Raw genomic sequence first — 17,551 nt, 5'->3', positions numbered from 1 at the left:
TAATCCTTGCACAATAGACTCCTCATCTTATTTAGAATTTTGCAAGAGCAAGTCATATACTTTATTTAATATTGATTTGGAGCAGGAAATTTCTCTTTCCTCAGTATCTTCACCTGTAAAATGAGGATAATGTTTATCCCTTTGCAAAGCAGTTTTAGATCATCCTGTGACACACATGATTTCAAAGTGTCATAAACCTCCCATTGATTCATTTTTGCCTACTCAATATTACAGTGATAGCAACTGAAGAGACACATAAATTACATTACAAACTGTGGCTGCTTTTCCAGTTTGCTTTTTTTTTCTTTTTAAAAATTTTATTATGTGATAATAATCTGGGGAAACATGTCAGTTGCATATGGAAAATACTTATTACATGAATAACTACTATACATTTGCTCTGATTTTTTCTGTAGTGCTGTATTCCTGCACAACTGCTTTGTCGTGTTACTGCCTATTATACAAAATGCATTTTATTGCAGTCATACCTTTTGTGTGGTTTTGTGTGTTTGTGTGCAAGCATGAGAGAGTTTTATATTATTTAATGTTGTATTAAGTGTTAGAAGTGTTAGCTTTGACTTAATATTCAGTGAAGTGCCAAACAAGTACACATACAACATGTTTAAAAGTACCTTTCCCAGAAAATTCCTAGAGCATTTACGTAAAGTTTCTGCAGCTAACATACACAAATAATTCCTCTAATTGCATCAAAAGCATTAACCCTTTACCTCCCATTCTGATGGAAGGATTTAATTATGAAACAAAATTGATTTCCTGGTAAAGAAATCAAGTCACAGAGAGAAAACATTGCAAATTGCAGCACATCACAAATTTTAATATAGATGGGAAAGGCAGAATATGGCACCATTTATACTGAGTTTTATAAAGGAGAATTTGCATTTACCATATCTACTGTTTTACAGAAAGAAACATGAGACTCACAGGTGGGGTTTGTTTTGCTATTGAAATAATTCTGCATGCCACTAAAATAGTTTGGGTTTTATTTTCAGTTGTTTGTTGGTTTTTTTTTTCGAGTGAATGTACACAAGCAGGCTAATGGACAACAGCATAACCAGGCAACAGAAACCTATGAAGCAAAACTTTCACCAGGACTCTGAAGCAACACTTGCAAATTCATGATGCACTACATTCACACTGCTCAAACACAGAGGAGCAACTCTAGCTACAGAAGGCAGAGTGGTAGCTAAAGGACCAGAAAAGTGGAAAGAAAATATTGGGTTATTTTGCCATGTGCTAATTCCTTTCAAAAGGTATTAAAAATGACAGGGAAAAAAAAGGTAAAATGTCAAGAAGTTAAGTTATGTGGTAGACTGGGCTGCAGTTTCTCAGAAGTTTAATCTGTACATAAAAACCCAAATGCTGGCCTCAGTATTTTCTTGCAGTGTTGTTTTTGATTGAAAACTTTGTGAATGTTTGTGATATTGCTGAGAGCCTATTGGCAGATGAGCATCTCTTGCTATAGTCTCCATCATTATTTCCCTGTCTTGTCTATTAACGAGCACTATCATCCCATCGTAAGATGACAGCTGCAACACGTACTCAGGCGCAATAAACAGCTAAATGAGGCGCACAGCAATTTCACTTGTCACCAGAGCCCTCGGCACGACTGGCTGCACAGCTTGATGCATAAATTCATGAGGCTGTTGCATATGATGGAGTATGCCTGGCTGAAAGAGGTGATGGATAGCAGGGCAGCTAAAAATGGCCATCACCTTGACTCTGTCAGGACATTTTTTAAAAGTACCCCATCAGCTCTCTTGCATTCTTTCATGTACACTATCCCCAAGCTACAGGCTTCTGAAAGTCCTGATATAAGACTTTTCCTTGCTGAAGGTTTTTGGATCTGAAGTCAAGTTTCTTCTTAGGTTCAGTGAACGCAATATATGCTGCTAATGTGTAGGGTGAAATGGTCCTATAATAATTGTTCATTCAACACACAGCAGAGTCATGAGGTTAAACACTAACAACAGAAATTTTCAATTTTCCCAAGTACATCTGAAATGTTGGTAAAATACACACACACACACACACACATGTACAAGTAAAATGTATAAAGTCTCATGCAAAAGTACATTCAGCTATGTATATGTGTAGAAAACTATGTTTCACAAAAAGCTATCGGAGTTGTTCTTGAATGCATTACAGTAATTATACGCTATGCAAAACAACTACAGGTTGATATAATTTGCCATTGCATACTGTTAGATCTGAATTAACGAAGTGTTTTCTAATAAGTCAATAAAATGGAAGGAAAAATTACAAGAAAGAAAAAGGAACCACTGCTTAAGGGGTTTTCAAATGAAGCCCAAAACTCAAGTTTCCATAAGCACAGTATTTGATGTCCCAGTGAAATTTTTTGTTTGTGTCCCCTCTATTTGTGTTACTGGAAGTCACCTAAGGAAGACAAATACAAAGGCAACAAAATCAATGAGGCAGTTTCCTGCAAAGCTTTGTGCATTAATCTCTATCACACAGAGAAATATACACCACTACAAGGGAAGAAAGTCACTTGCTCTCTAATAAAAGAGAAAACCCTTGGTAATAAACAATTAATAAAGTTGTCATGATTAGTTATGCAACTATGAATCAATGTTCATGATAAAAATGACCACTTTCATTGCTTTACATATCTATGATGTGGTAGTATTACAAACACCATTGCCACACTGAAACCTACACAACCATTGTGGTCATATTCTTAACTTTGTTAATGTCAGATTTTAACAGGAGGTGGGCTTCCCATCTTGAACACACATACACACATGTCTGAATGAAAAGTGTCTCCTCATGCCTGTCTTCTCCTTTCTGCTATGAAACTCCCTTCCAAGATGGCCAACTTTACCTGGCTCCCATCTACAGTAGAAAGAGTTAGAACATTTCCTTCCTGCAAGTTTCTGGCAGCAGTGCTCTGGCACCTGGACACAGCTCCTCCAGGCCAGCAGCAGCTAAGTGCTGCCAATACTTGCTTGTCATCCAAATCACCTGGTGCTGGGAAAGGCCCCTGAGAGGGAGACCTTGGTGGCACTTCTGGTCTGTCAAGCACTCATGCAGTCCTCATGGTTCTGATGTCCAAGCACATGCCAAGTAGTAACCCCAGATAGCAGACACATCCCTTGAAGCCCTTGAGCAGGGTCAGTTGTCCCATTGTGCCTCTAATTTTCTCTGCCATCCCAAAAGTGGGCTGGGAAGTGTTGGCATCACACTAAGATGCCATCCTCCCACCCACTGTCTCCTCTGGGGACTGGCAGCAGATGATGTGCCTGATGAGCATCGCCTGCATTTCTGAGGTCATGAGCTCTCATTAGGTTTAATGGTGCTTCTTAAAGCAGATAAGAAAATTAAAAAAATGAGATGCCTAAATAGTGATGGAAGTGACTGATTTTCGATATGGCATGCTGCCATCTGGTGGACACTGCTCTGATCGAGACTTTGACCAGAGCTCTGAAGAGGTGAGGCAAGGAAACAAAGGGGTGCGTGGAGTTTAGGGGTCCTCTGCAGCAGAACCTGAATCCAGTGCCAGTCTTCACGTTGTAAGGAAACCATCTCTGCAAAATCTGAGAGCCCCTGCTTCCTCATGACCACGTTGTGACACCGAATTCAGAAAGTGTTGGGTTATTTTCAGGAAGCCCTTGGGAAAAACCTGAAGTAAAGCCTGTCTTTCACACTGACAGAGGGGGGAAAAGGGGAAAAAAAAGAATAAGAAAAAAAAGAAAAAATATATAAAAGAAGCACTGTAATATAGCATCAATGGAACTGTAGCAGGCTCTGAGTACATTCTGTTTGTGGGTTGTCTTCCAGCTTACTTGGTAGGTCAGAGAGTTGCTCCTATGGGCAAAATCAGCTCCTGGGTGAAAGCACTTCATGGTCACTCAGGTATTTAGATAAGGCTAAACTGAACCCTTGGGAATAATTCATTTAGGGACATTTTAAATTACACAAAACAGTGTCCAGATTTGTGGCGTTATCTAGTTTCTGTCAGAAGTGCCTACAGGCAGGTGTTATGAAGCAATTCTGAAATTCAAACTGTTTCAAGTACTAAAGAAACCCAGGACACTGTTCTGGAGGTCTGGTGAAAGGATAAGAAAAAGGGAGGAGAAAAAATAACTATAAATTACCTTAGAGGTTGAGTGTTTATAAATTACTTCAATTTTGCTAGCTTTTATGCTTTCTTAAAAATATGGCAGAGAAGCATTTATCAATGCTGCATCTGCTGTCCTGCATATCAGGGTTCAAGGAAAATGTTTCTTCTTTAAATGAATACAATAGTACAACATGCAGCCTAAGAGCTGCTGTAATTCAAGAACTTCCCAAATGCTATCAAAAGATAACCAGAAAAAGAGACTTGTGTCTCAGTATGTGTGTATCAAGTTCTTTACAAAGCATTCTTACACTTTGTCCTAAACACAGTAATCAAGTTTCCCACTGAGAGACCTGAAGATCAAGACTAGGGGCCAAATTCTGCTCTTATAGTTACATGTTCACCTGTGTAACTGACAGCAGAATTTGCCCTTAGGACTTTAAACTTGATCTGCTATTCAATGGGCAGCTCATGCACTGATCTGAGCACCAGAGTGATGTGCTCCTGTCAACCTGTGAATCAGAGGAATTGCTGCTCTCATACAGAGGAGGAAGAAAGCTCCTTGTAAATTGCTCCTGAAATCGCCTCTTGCCTTTTTCTAGCAAGGATGGGCAAATTTGAACACAAAATTCAACACAAACTTGAATAATGCTTAGATATCAGGGAGACAGATGCCATAGAAATACAAGCTGGTTGATGATTAATTGAGTTTGCCTTTCACTTAGGACACACGATGATAAAAGGAGTTAGTATGGGGAAAAGAGAGAAATTTAAATGAAGAAATACATGAAGCACACATAAATATGTACATACTGCATATAAACAAAGCAAATTTAGACCAGCTTCTGCATACTTCTTCACTGGCTAATACAGAGAGTGTACAGAAAAGGTAGCTATTCTTTTAGAGAACTGCCTTCATCCTCTGAAACAAAAATGATCTAATATAAGCAGGGCAAAAAGTTTCATTGGCTCAGATTACAACTGCAACTATAGAATTGTCTGTTGAATTCTACATAATTAGCATTCTTGTGCAATGGAATATATTTCTCCAAATTTACTGCTTTGCATAAAATTAGTTAACACTGAGCATGGACTGTCAAAATGTGTCTAGTAGAATGAGAATGTGGGACAGTTGGGAAAGACTGATGAGTTAATTTTAGATGTGGGTATACTACCCCCAGCAAACCTTGACCCCATTCAAACAACACTTGCAATCAAGATTAACTACGCTGTGTTATCATGCAGGGAGTCGGTTCTTTAAGGAATTATGTAAACTTCCCTCATGAAGCCAGGCAGCCTTCTTTGCCAAAACCTTCCACCTTGGGTCCCAAGCTCCTCTCCTTCCTGTTGTCTATCTACTAGATTAACCCATTGAGCCAACAGTCACTGGAGAGGGAACTGGTTTTGGCTGATGTTGCCCTCATACAGGTGCGGGGAATGTGAGTCAGTTGCAGTGTTGCCAAAAGTCTGTGTGGATTTGGGGGTGGGCTACCTCACGCCATTTGAACTTCCAAGTAAAGCTAGAAGATATGAAATTACCACATGAAAGATGAAGGTACTAATATAGTTTGCAAATCATATGCAATTCCTGCTATAATTTCTTTAATGGTGAAAGACAGCAAGAAGACCTTACTACATAAGCTGGCCAAAAGATGTTTTTGGTAGTACATCATGAATATGTGATCTTTAAACCGTGAGATAAGGGTTATTATTTGTATGTATTAAAGTGTTGTCAATGCTTCTGTTACAAACTGCTGCTGTTCCTGTGCAGCACAAACATAGAAGAAAAGTCTTCCTCAAAGTAACTCTCTGTCTCCATTTAGTAAATAGAATTAAAGAAAAGTTAAGAGGTAAACACTTATTTTTTTCATTAGGTATACAGTCCTCTTTTTCACTAGAAAAAAAGACTTATGAAGCTCATTACATCGATCTATTCTGTTCTTGCAAATGTAGAAACCAGCCATTTCTGTTGTTCAGCCATGATATCAACATCAGGATTGAATGAGTAAGAAAAGAGGAAACAAAAATATTTTAAAACTGCTTTATTGTTTTAACTTGTTCTCTATTTATTTGCAAGTTATTCCATTTTCAAGGTCAACTGTTTGATAGAACACTTGGAAGGATATTCCCTGGACATATTTTTGAGGGAGGGCAAGGAGAGAGGAAATCCAGTTTGTAAGCAAATGAAATAAAAAGTGACAGAACATGATATCAGATATGCAACTTTTGTGACAGATGAAGCTTACAAAGTTTGCCCACAGACTTCAGAATGTCTCCTTAGTTATCCTTTTTTCCTCATGAAAGACTGCTCTTGGGTTTCCTTGGCCACTTCAGAAGTTCATTCTAGTATCTTTATTGAATTTTTAAGACCAAACACAGTAAAATTAATGTATTAAAAACTGCCCAAAAGGTTACAATGGGCATCGCATGTGCTTGGCATCATGTAGATTCTGCTTAATAGAAATCTGTTTAATTAAAGAGCTTGCTTTACCACAATTTTTATCTTTTCTCTGGTTTTTCTCTCTACAAAGACCCTTATTCCTCTTCCAGGATTAAAAAAAAACACCCAATGAAACAACAAAAAGCCAGCCTTGAGAAATTCCCACATTAGTCTGCAAAATGCAGAGTGGTAGTAAAGGCTCATCTCTTAATCACAACTGAGAATTTCCCATTCTAATTGCTTTTGCCATTTTAATGCTAAGCAGTCCGTAACAGCAAAGGGACAAGATGGATTTCTTTAGAGCAAAGAGGTGTAAACAGACTTTTTTTCCAATATCTCACAGCTGCTTCAATGGGTCCTGGCAAATTCTCATCCTAGTGTTCGATCCTGAACCTTAAAATTACTTCAGGAATCATCTTCTTCCACCCTCAGACCTAGATCTCCTGAGCCTGTTTTTATTTCCTGTCTACTAGCAACTGCTATGGTAAGACCCAGAAAGCTGTGACCATTTTTTCCCACTGTGACAGATAGGAACAAAACCTTCCGTAGCAAGCAGTGGATGGAAAGTAAATAGGATCATGAGCTCTGGGAGCACTAGCAGTGCTGCAGGCAGGGTAGCAGACAAAATAAATACAGTTAAAGAGTAAGAAAAATATATTTACTTTTTCTCCTTTAAGCTTTGAGCTATTTGAGAAGGTGGTGGAGGAGATCTTAGTTCAGAAGAGCATAAAACAACCAACTGGAAGACAACACAGATGCCTCACAGATGAAAAAAAAGGAAATTGGATTTCAGAAGATCCACATCAAAGGAGTACTCATGAAGAACATGATCCCCAAACCATTAGGAATGAACAGAAAAGCAGATCACATGATGGTAAGTGTCCAGGGGAACATAGTTTCCACAAGTATAACTAGTTTCTCAGGTTTTCAGTTCTTAATAGTAAATCCCAAACAACTAATGGAATAGCTATAGACTGAACAGACTTGAGATGGGCATTTGGCAGATTTTGGAGTACTATTTGTCTCAGCTTGCACCTCACTTGTATTAGTGGTGTAAAAAGCCAGTTTCAAATGCTACAGAGGAGTACAGTACATAGTATTTTTTGCTAAGTGTGAAGGGTTTGTTATGTTGTTTTGTTTTGTTTTGTTTGGGTTTTTTTAATGAAAGTGCCTGGAAGGCACAACAAGAGAACCAACTACTGCATTAAATCAATACTGTGTCTTGTAAAACATATAACAGCACTAGAAAATAACACATAATCTGAGAAAAACCTGGCCATGATGCATTTCTATCTCTATGGAATGCTACAGAATGTAAAATATTTACTTCTTTCTCCTTTCAATTTAAACCCTGCTTTCTTCTGAGATTATGCTCAAAATATTTCAGCTGGAGAAATTAAGAAAGAATGTTTATACATTGCTAGACATGGGCTCTTAAACAAAAGGAATTAAGACAAATAATCAGAAAGCTTTTTGCCCATCCTTCATCAATAGCACCCTATTCTCCTCATTTTGCCCACTACCACTCTGTTCAGCCTGCACAGCTTAATTGCAACTAGATTTCAGTACCTCAGAAGCCCAAGTGGTATGAGAATTACTGTAGTTACACCATATTTGCCTAATTTCTCTTCTTTATTAATACTTGTTGATACTTCTAATACTTCTATCAACCAGACTAGTATCAGGTTTCCAATTTTTTTTCTTTATGCAAGAATATTGAGATTTTGTAAGGTTTCATTTCCATTTATGAAGAAAATTAAGATCTTTTGAAGCTTTAATAAGAAGAAAGATGAATATAGGAAATGAAGAGTTCGAGCTCCCTTATTGGAGAAGCTAAACTCACTTCACCTCACTTCACTTCTGCTTCTCTTGCTCACTGTCTTATGTGTGCCTCAGCCACTTTTCTATTTTGGGATGGCTCTCTTTCAAGGGGGACTACAAATGTTTATGTAAATTGTCATTTACTGCTCCAAGAATTCAAACCCAGGTCTTGTACATCCCAGTAAATAATCAAAAGCTGTCTGGTTAAACACTCCATCTTGTGCTTATTTTTGCAGAGCAGACCTCTAAGAGGAAGCAAAGAGCTGGCCACAGCACTCACCTGTAATGTGGAAGATTGAATATGAGGCTCCAGTGTGAACCATGAGACAGGGGAACTTGATCTGGTCTCTCTTACCTGCCAAGTCAGCAGGACCATCAGAATATAAGCTACTCTAAGAGCTGTCTCTTGTCTGACTGGATTTTCTAGCCTGCACTCAAGAAACCTTTAATGAACAAATTTGTGCCAAATTGTTAGCCATCAACAGCACGTTATTCTTGACAGACTGCTTCTTCCTTTGTCAATACCTCTCCTTTGTCAATAGAATCCTTATATAGCACAGCTATATGTCCCATACATAAATTTGGTCTTACCAACCAGTATCTGCTGAACCAAAGTCTGACTGACATAAACAAAAAGTTATATCCTTTTCTGTTTCACATAGATTTTATGCTGCACTCATCGCTGTGCTACTGCCAGCACCGTGTCAGTGATGCATATATGAATCAGTACAAACCATTCACAAGTTCTATATTTAAAAGGCTCCGGATGTAGCAGTTCTTCCAGCCTCGTCAGATGTTCGGAGGCGGGTAGGCGTGAAGGGAGGAGAGGGAAAAGGAGTGTTCTGCTTCGAATTCCCACCAGTTTGTTTTGACATCTCCCTTGTACCGAAGTGGCTGGAGCTCACTTGGTGGCTTGCAGAAAGTCGTTTGTTGCCAATCTGATATGATGACTCTGCATACACCGCCAAAAATTGTAGTGGATTTTTTAGCTCAGATCACAAAGCAAGCTCATGTTTAATTTGGTAGCTACTATCATCCCAGCTCTTTGTGAGACATTGCTGCTTTACATGTGTATCCCTGTGTTTTACAAGCAAATGACAGGAATTTTTTTTTCAGATACTTTGCCCAATTATATAAGATTGTCACAAATATGTAGGGGATGGGAGAAAGAGAGCTGTTCTGGTGAGACAGCTGACAAAAGGAGCGACTCCAGCTCCTCGTACATGCCGGACTCGGCAGAAAGCCCTTCTGTTATTTTCCTGATTCACATTGTATGAAGAAAATAAAAGTGTGACAGTGGGGAAGAGGAGGTACTGGCAACAGTGGAGGTAAGGAAGCCAGGCAACAGAAGAGGAAAATCTTAGGGTTACTGCAGGGAAATATGGTGTGGGTGTTGTTTAGATCTCCTCCCTCTCTGCCTTCATTTTCTATTTCTACATTGCACAGGAACAAACTTCCATGTCCTGAAGGCATCTGCCCTCTGAGAATCGCTTCTGTTTTGCTTGTGCCATTATTATAGGCCTGGTGTCTCTGATACATGATTGAAGCCTGACTCATAAATAAGAGCTACTATAAATTTAAGCCACTGCCTTGTTTAATCCCTTTTGCCCACACAGCGAGGAAACTGACTGGAATTTATTGCCTTGCATGTTCTCCCTGATTTATTCAGTCAGAAGCCTGCTTGCATTTTCCTCTATTTGACATTACTTTATATCTTGCAACGTAATATATTTTCATTATATTTTAATATACCATGTGGTAAGTGCAACCACACAGCAAAAGTTTGGGATCTTTCTGCTTGTGCTGTTATTTCTTATGTACAATAATATCTACTACATGATGAAGACCTGGCTCATAAACAATAGCTTAGGTCACAGCCTTATTTATTTCCCTGAACAGTATGGCCAAGGAACTAACAGCTTGATAATTTATTTGACATTTGTATCAGGACAGTACGATCTATGCCCCTGCACAGGAAACCAGGGCTCATCTGTTGACCCAAGCTATTAGCAAGTGTAGGTAGGAATCTGCATTAAAACACTGAGAAAGTTGTGCTGACTCAATTCTGTAGGTGCAGCCTGTTTATTCTGGTGGGGTATGAGATGTCTGTGTCATCTTCTACTCAGGTAGAAAGAAAGACCTAGAGACCTTCTGAGGAAACCTATAAGAACAGATAGCTTGGAGAAAAGAAGTTGTGAATGTTTATGTGTTCAGTGTCACTAGTTCAGAAAATCTTTGAGCAGGGTAGGAACAGAGTGAGCTAATACGGTTGAAGAATTCTGCTCTATATATTGCTCTGTTTGCTATCAAAATCTCAATTACAGTGGTTCTTTCTTTTTTTTTAACCTAAAAATTTTATCCTAAAATTTACATTTTTTTAGAAAAGATGAAATTCCACATCAAATTGATATTCAGTGACAGAAATTTTTATAAATGGTTTTACTTCCCAAGTGTACAAATTAATATCTGTGGCAAAACAAAAAAAGGTAAAATGAGATAGGGTGGAATAAGAAAAGTTGAGAGCCAGAATAATTACCAGGCTTTTAAAATTTTTGTTAAAGTTTAAAGCAAAAGTTATTTTCACCCTTTCTTCATAAGGGAGAGTTTCACAGTGAGACCACCAACAGCAGATTTACAGGTGTAGAAGATAGGACAGTTTTTCAGAAGAGGCACACTTGCAGTGTGGACTAGATACCTGGATGTTAAGTGCAGAAGCTACAGCACAAGGTGGGGACATCATTGGGTGTAGCTCCTGACTGTTCAACTCACTGGGGAATATTCTGGGAAAGGAGGTTTCAGAAGCCTAACAGGCTGATGAAGAAAGTCAAGCTCTAGCTCACAATAGCCAAGAGATCAGTACCAAGGTCATTCTGAAGATTGAGAGTGATGCACTCATACCATCACCAAGGTTAATCCTGTATTCTCTCTTGGATCCCTGTGGGCTTTCATCATAGAGCAGATAGGGTAATTGGTATTATTACTAGAAATTTATAAAATCTTCTTATTTTTTTTCACTGTACAGTGTAATTTTCGTTGGACTTTGGTTTTTGAATCAACTTGTCAAGATTCTCTGTTTCTCTCTGTATTAATTTATTTGCTTAAGTAGGTGAAGGAGGTCAGATTATCTTCTGGTACTGTCACCTATAAATTCTTTCTTTATTTATCAATGTAAATGTGTTGATATTCTTTTCCTGTGGCCTGAAATCAATAAAAGAATGAAAATTGAATAGGTTCCTAACTTATCACTCCATATGAAAATCTTTTTCTATGGGAACTGTAAAAATTAAGATTAAGTATTCCAGGGCCATCTTTTCCAGGAAAGAAAAGTGTTTGGGCTGTTTAGAGCACCTTGCATTCCCGTGTAAGTGAGGTCCAGTGCAGGTGGTATGGAGAAACAAGAATGTTCCAACTCAACTGTTTTGTGAGAAGGGACAGAGAAATACATCTTCTGAGAATAAATATTTTGTGTCTTTCATACCTGGAGAGTTCTGGAAAACATTTGGAATATGGTGTGCCTGACTGCACAATGGCCAATGGCAAAAAAGTAGATACACGTTATTGACAAAAAACTCACTTCGGCTTCATTTCCAGTAGCTGAAAAACAGAAACAATCTATTTTGCTGTTTCCAACCCAGAACAGACTTCTTTTTTTTTTTTCAAGTTTAAAGTTATTTGTGTCTGTTTGTCCTTTATTTTGGGCTATTTTTACTATGGTGATTATCCTTCTATCTCCCAAATGCTATGCTATCATTTCCAATGCAGCAATAGCTCCTGGAAAGTCCAGAGACAATCAGTCATAAACTCCCTTGCTGCTTGAATGAAGACAGATACACACGAACCATGTTGCAGTGAATGCCTGGTCTTTTAGTATGGGAATAGTTTATATTTGGCTACCTCTTTATTGATAAGCTTTGTTTGTATGATCAGGAATGAAATTAATCTGTGTGGTGAACCTTACATTTAAATGTTATTACAGCTGGATACCGAGCCAACAATCAGAAACTTTTTTGCTTTCCAAAATATGGATAAACCAGAGGGAAATACAAAAAGAAGGTTAAAACCAAAAGAGAACAGGAAAGAAAAGAGAGAGAGAAAAAAGACAGAAAGATGCTACTTTTCCTGTTTTGTAGAATACTTTTCAGAAGAATGGACAATGTTCGAGTGACAGGCACTTTTGTTAACACAAGGTACATACATGTGTTGACCTTTCAAAGCTAATGCAAAGGTGTTTGTAATCTTTATGATCTGAGACCTTCCCAAGGATATGGTTTGCAAAGCTGATATTTACAGACTTCAAAAACAATAAAAACCACTAGTGATTTTTAAAATAGACATTCCACCAAAGAGTCAATACTGCTTCTATAGCATACAATTTGTGCATATTTGTATTTGTGATAGAATTAGCTTGACACATGGATAGAATGGCCCAAAATCACAGGAATATTTCTTACGATATTTTCAGGCTTATCTATTAAAAGGGTAATTTTCTCCACATACTGGTAGTATACTTTAATCTTATTACCCATTGCCTGTCAGTAGAATAAAACCAATGACACAATGGATGTAGTTTTACTAAGTAAAGTTAACAATGGGTTAGATTCTGCTGCCTTTACTAATATAAGGTAAAAACCTCTTCCCTGAATTTTGCAAATTTTTGTGGATGTAATTAACTTAAGCGTACAATAAGTCACTCCAAAGTCAGTGCTTAATCAGTCTGAGAGACTTACAAGGGAAATTAGCATTTATGAAATACATTATAAATAGCCTTATTTGCACACTGGGATCCATAGTAAAATATTTGGTTTGTACATTTTGTATATTCTAAGAAATGGATAAATGTTTTGGCTGCCTGCTCTTTTCATAAACATATTTTTAAAGACAAAAAATATTGCTGCACAATTAGCTTAGTATTTCACTTGTGACACATTTTGTTAAACAAGAACAAATCAGGCTTAAAGTATTTTCAAATATATTTATTAAAAAGTCAAAATACACTATTATAAGTATGACTTTTTCTAAATAAACTGTTTTCACTCCAATTCCATTGTATTAAAAAAAGTATTTGGACCACACAATATTTATTGCTAATTATTTATCATAATGAGCCAAAGTATTAGATGTATGTATTCTTTATAAAACTATATAAAAATTAGATGACAGTGGACTAGTCAGCATCCCATTCAGTCTAAAACTCTAAACTAAATAAAAATCTGACACATTTGAAAACTGACATCTCTATAAATTTACTTGTAATTGTGCAAGATCAGCTGTCATTCACAGAAAGTTTCTCAAGATACATGATGGTCCTGAAAACTTAAATCCACTACACATCCCACCCAGAAAAGAAAAGCACTTTTTGGTGCTCCAGGGAGATTTTGAAATTTGCAGCGGTATTTTCATTGCCACTATCCAGCAAAGTAATTATTTAGTCAGGAGACCAAACTAGATGATCTAATGATGCCTTTTAGCTTTAAACTTGTCAGTCTTTTTAATGAATCACACACATAATGTTAAGAAGGTGCTTAAGCACTTTTTAGACATAAGCACTTTTTTCCCTGCTGGCTGAGTTCAGAAGGAGCATTAAAATGGTAATCGTAGTTTCGTGCCATTTTAGCTTTATTCTGAACCATTCTAACTTATGCTGAACCACAGGGCATGAATGAAAGATATTTAGGAAGTGCTAAGCAGTTTTCCAAAGATCAACTTTTGACTCTTTTTAAATTATAATTTCTGAGGAGATTTAAAAAAAAAATAAATTATTTTTCCTTTGTTTTCTTTCAAAATGTGTTTTTCATTAATCACAAGTCAAAAATTGTGTACCTTTTCACACATCTACTTCCCTCCAGTTTAAGTAAATATTTTGAATGTATTAACACCAGAAACCACAATGTTGATACTTACACTTTTCAATATTATTATTTTAGGAGAGGTTAGAGATTACATTCACCACAGAACTGCCTTACTCCTTTTATACCTGCTTAATCCAGACCTTCCATTGCTGTTATGGGTTGCTGAGACTCCCAGTGTTACTACTTTCTGTTTTTAGCATGGAAACCAGTACCTATTGGTATTGATTTATCAGAACTAAATATTGAATGAAAAGTTAGTTTGGGAATCCAAGGTAAAAATAGACCACTAAACAGCAAGATAATTCTAAGAGCAAGATCAGGGAATCTAGTTACAACACAGGAAACAGTAATTTAAAAGTATGTTAATACCCATCTTAATAGAGCAAATTATTACTTTTGAATTCTGAGGCAGAGAGACTTTTGAGATATACTAACTTTTTAAGAACAAAAATCTCTTAAGCTTTTCCTAAGAACTTTATATTTCAAGTACCACTATTGTTACCTAGCTATCCTTCAAAGTTGAAAGTGTTGGGTTGGTGTCTTGAAAAGTGTGTGCTCTGTTGTTGATCACATTTATAAGATAATTAAAAGGTATTTTATTTCAGAGCAGCTTATTAAAGAGCATTGCTCACTCTGCATATGCAAGTAATTGATGGTGTATGCATTATCTGACAGTGCTCGGATGATGTACATTCTTTATTAACATACATAGGAATACACATTTGCGGGAGGTTTTGAGAAAGAAAAAACAAATGTGCATGATGAATGAAGCAAAATAAAAATTACATTGCAAGTTATTACAGAACATGGAATATTACAATAGTCAAACCAAAAAACAAGATCCTTGGGGCAATTTCCAGCATGGTATGCTTGGCATAATTACAGTAGTAATTTTTATTTCCAAAGCACCCAATAGCCTTGAAAATAAGTGTGGTAGTAACATGTTTTCTGATGCATTGCCCTCAACCTTGTGTGTGGTTTCTTAAATTCAGAATCTGAAGCCTTATAATGCCATGAAATTCACTTTATTTTCAGCCATGTGTCTTTTCATAAAGGACAAGCTGTGGCTTTGTGGCTTTTCTGGTTTTTTTTTTTTTTTTCTCCCAGGAATTGCTCGTTTGTGTAACAAGACTTGAGACTATACTGGCCAAAGAAGGCAGAAAGTTAATTTTCATGTGCCTTTTCTGTGATTCTTGCCATTGAGATAAATCACTGTACTATACTAGTGCACTGTTTGAAAAATATTTGCTGAGCTTAAAATGTACAAAACCCATGAAGCAAAAGGAGCAGAACAAATATGTCATTTATCTAGATTCAGTTGTGAACTCCATGTGAAAGGAAGACATAACAGAGTAGCCTTGGCTATAGATATGGATGAATAGGAGAACCTACATTCAAGAAGTGAATACTTTCACCAAGAGGGATATATATCCATTTTCTTGATAAACTAAGAAAGCAAACCAAACCGAACACATGACATTCACCTTACATTTTTCTATGGATTTTATTTGCAGTGTAGATAAGGCTAAAATATTACTACTGAGTATTGGCCAAGCAATTTGTGAGCCTATAAACTTTGATTGATGGATGCTGGTAAGAACGGACCAAAAGATCTTGTACCTGAAGATGATGTACTGAGTGACTCATGATAGTTTACGATGATGTTGAAAGCCTTAACAGTACTACTTGTTTCTGTGTAAGAGCAGATTTTATTACTTGGACCAAAGGCCACTGGCATTTTGGTTCCATAAAACATACATATATATCCATCAGAAGAGGTTTACATTCAGAATATGAAAAGCAACAGTTAGGACTGTGTGCAAACACTCTTGAACTGAAGTAAAATAACTGTTTTCTCATAAGAACCACCATGGGATCATGATAAAATGGAAAAATGGGAAGAAGATATCAAGGACTGCTGAGTCTTCATAAGCAGAACTACGCTGTAGTCTGTACATAGGTTTTATTGGCACTTGAAAGACGTGGTGGGACATACTGTAAAACATATTTCATTTGAATACTGGTGAAAGACAAAATGCTTAGGAAACTAATAGTTGCAGTGAAGAACTCCCCAAGAACAGCAGCCTGTACTATGGCAGAGAAGAATGAAGATTAGTTTAAACAAGTTTTATTTTGATCCTCTTTGTTAAAGGGCCAAGTAGCTGGAAAGAGATAGAAAGAGTCTGATAGGTTTCCCAAGGAGTCTGTTAAATTCTCTTTATTAACAGTCTTCAGTCTTCAAGTACACAAGTTTATATTGAAATTGTAACTCCTTCCACCTGGACATACTGCTAAACCCCCATAAAAATAATTTCTGATGGTTGAATGGGTTGTCAGTTTTATTGTTGTAGCCATTTCCATATTTCACAAATATAGTACAAACTGCTGATATTTCAAGTGGTGAACAACATCCTCTTGAAAGTTTGGTTTTCATGTCAAAAATTTAATTGTCTCATTTCGTACTTACGTTGACACAAATCATGCTTTACTGTAGGGATAACATCAAATGTAATCAAAGCAATTTTTTTGAAAGTTGTGGAAAACATTTAATGACTGCAAACACTAACTCTGATGCTGCCCTCAAACTGAGGGACAAAAAGATAATATTCCTTGCAAGAGATTTAAAATTCAGTGGATAATTTTCCTATGGGCCTTCATTATTTTAACTTTGTATTTTTAAAAGTTTTCATGTGTAAAAATGAGGGAACAAAAGATTTTTGTCAAATATACATAAGTTGGTGATTTGAGTATGTTCCTCAAGTGGCAGGCACAAGAAGGTGATGGACACTGGGCTATATGCTATACAGCGATATTCTAAATAGCTTCATATTGAGGAGAAATGAGTACCCAAATCTTAAATCTGCTTCTGCATGGGGACAGAGCAATTGGGAAAAAAAGGAAGAAGATAGTATTTTGTAACCAGAGACTAACTAACTGTCTTGCCTGTCATTTTTCACAGGAAATCAAAATGTTTCTAACCAAAACAAAGGAAGCAGTGGGTTTTAGAGCCCTTAGATTCCCATATTTATAGATTTGCTCTGGTTCAGTTGCTAGCCCCTCTTCCTTCCACTTGCTAACAGCACAAACATGCTGTCCATACCCCTTGTCAGTAGAAAAGCTCACTTGTGATTTAGGCCCAGCTGGCAGCTAAGTACCACACAGCCACTAACTCATTCCCCACATCCCCCTTGGTGGGATCTTGAAGAGAACTGGAAAAAAGAGAAAAGTCATGTGTTATGATAATAACAGTTTAAAAATCTAAATAAAACAAAATATAATAATTAATAATAATTATAATGAAAATTATAATAAGGGCAGGGAGTTAAAATGAGTGATCCACAA

This window comes from Melopsittacus undulatus, chromosome 3 (genome assembly GCF_012275295.1).
Source record: "Melopsittacus undulatus isolate bMelUnd1 chromosome 3, bMelUnd1.mat.Z, whole genome shotgun sequence".
NCBI classification, from domain to species: Eukaryota; Metazoa; Chordata; class Aves; order Psittaciformes; family Psittaculidae; genus Melopsittacus; species Melopsittacus undulatus.
The sequence above is the reverse complement of the archived record's forward strand: the minus strand, read 5'-3'. Positions refer to the sequence as shown.